Source organism: Sinocyclocheilus grahami, unplaced genomic scaffold (assembly GCF_001515645.1).
Source record: "Sinocyclocheilus grahami isolate Dianchi unplaced genomic scaffold, SAMN03320097.WGS_v1.1 scaffold436.1, whole genome shotgun sequence".
Taxonomy (NCBI): Eukaryota; Metazoa; Chordata; class Actinopteri; order Cypriniformes; family Cyprinidae; genus Sinocyclocheilus; species Sinocyclocheilus grahami.
The window spans coordinates 464,765-467,397 of NW_015505615.1; positions in this window are offsets into that span (position 1 = coordinate 464,765).

Genomic DNA, 2,633 nt, shown 5'->3' on the forward strand with positions numbered 1-2,633 from the left:
CGTCTCAACAGTATCTCAAACTATGCTCAAAGCTATCAAAAGTCTGACATCTCAATGTAAACTCAATCATTCCACTAAATTCTAATTAAAATTCTGATGTGAGGTAATTATATCTGGAAAGTGATACGAGACAAAAAAAGAGCAACTTCAGAGCAATAAAAACCTTCCTATGGACATTGCAGAGCCAAATTTAAAAGCACATGACAAACGGAGTGACTAAACACAACGGTCCGAGCATCATGAAGAGTTTTAGTGCAGTAGCGTGTATCGAGGCCCCTCCTGCATGAGGGCCGCTCGAACAGGGAGTCCGTTGTTTCAGGGAAACTCTTCTGCAGTGATGCATTCACATGCTAATAAACTGGAACAAAGCACACAAGCCGTGTCTGGCTCCAGAGTCTTCAACTAGGACAACCATCGCCACGGAAACCGGCTCTAGAACAGAATGCCTGGCGTGGCTGAGGGTACGAGGAGAATGCCACAGTATTTACAGCGGCCAGTTTCAGGATGACGTTAAGCAATACACCACTTGAGGCTGTTAAAAACAATCCTTTACTGTGGTAAAATCACTGCAATGGTGGCTTACTGCTTTAATAAACTAATATAGAAAGTAAATAAATAAAATGCTTGATATAATGAACAATTCAAGCCTGAAGAAAACAACCTCTGTTCGCATGATGCGGGCATTTTTCACCACATCAGCTGATGCTCGTCTAATGGAAGCGCACCTGAGACCAAATCACTGATGTGAGACAAACAGAAGAATCAGTAAACATGGGACTGTGCAGGAAACAGGATGTGCTGCATGACATCACTTCCTGTAGCCCGTGTGTGCACTTTCTGGTGCTGATTTTTTAGTGCAACATTATTTAATGTGATCACTTTAACATTTAATGCAGCAGAAGCAAATAAATATTAAATGAATATGAACTTAATTCAGATAAAATGGAATATTCTGAGAAAAAGTAAAGCGGATAAAGTGAAATAATGAATAATGAATAAACTCAACTGAAAAAAAGAGATTAAGCTCGCCAACACTGAAAGAAAAAGTTTTAGTTGGGGTTTTATTGGGATTTGTTCACTGTTTTATGGTCCAGCAGGTGAAAATGATTAATCTGATCACTTAATAAAGTAACAGCACAAGAAACAAGAGGAATCATTTAAACCTGGTGCACAAATGTTGCATGTTTGGATCTAAAAAGCAACATTATCTCAGCTTTCTACTTTCACAAGTACACAGAAAGATCAAATCCATTCTGCACATCATGCAGCAGCACCAGGAGTCCGCTGAGATTTAATATTAGCTTATCTGCAAACAGTGCTTGATCTCACTCTCTTTCGCTGTACGCTACACGCACAGACTATCAAAGAACTCAGCCTTATGCTAATGTGTAATTAATTCCTGCAGCAGTATTTAAATCAGGATTAATTATAATTGAGCTCATTTTCATCGAGTGAGGCCGTGTAATCATTTGAAGAGGAGTCTGGCTTTTATCACACTTTTCTCCGAGTCGTATTTAGAATCCATAATATCAGGTTTCACGCTCCGGTCATGTGCTGTAAAGTCTTGAAGTCAGAGCTCAGGGAACGCTTGCTTTTTGTACTTATTGTTTAACCGGCGTGTTCAAGAGACTCGCTCATTAACGGACTAATACATGCATGAATCAGTCGCAGAGTCTCAGAGAGACGCTTTCTTGCTTACAAAAGTGAACAAATCACATTAAAAAGAACTTGAGAAAGTGAGGGAAACTGTTGAGTCAAGGGAGCTGTGAAATAGAGGAACTATCTAGCTATTCCTGGACGGATGTGAGTTGGGAGTTGAGCGAGATGGGTTACGGGTCCAAAAATACATCCATCACTGTCCGTTTTTACCGTAGAGGGAAACACGTGTGCTGGAGCTTCGAAGGCGACTTTGGACGAGTTCTTGACAGTGAGAATCGCAATAAAGTCCAGTGAAACAAACAGAAAAATCAGTGCGATGGCACCTCCTCAGAGATCTGCTGTACTTCTGTCTGTGTTAGATCTGCCTCTTAACGCTGATGGCTTGGGTTTCAGTCTGTTGAAAATGAGAGCAGTTTGTCACTGATGTTTAGTCTGATGTAGCCGATAAGAAAACAGCATTAATTATATAAGATGGACAGTTTGGGGAGAACAGATGAAGATTAAGAGCCGTCATTAACAGCACCATACAGCTTTAGTGCGAAAGCAGTGGTGATGGATGAACGACAAGAACAAAAACACTAATGATAGAGAGAGATTTACACAATTTAAAACCAGGTAGGTATGTTAAAATAAAGCTATTTATTTGATTTATTACATAAATACACTCTGCCGTTCAAAAGTTTGGGGTCAGTTAGAATTTTTTTTAATAAATTGAAACTTTTATTCAACAGTGATGCATTAAATTGATTAAAAGTGACAATAAAGACATTTATAATGCTACATATATATATATATATATATATATATATATATATATTAGAGCCCGACCGATATGGGTTTTTTGGGGCCGATACCGATATTAGGGAGTAAAAAAGGGTCGATTTCGATATACCGGCCGATATTCTTTGTGTATATTATAGTACAGTACCAGTCAAAAGTTTGGACACTTTCCCATTCGTGTGTCCAAACATTTG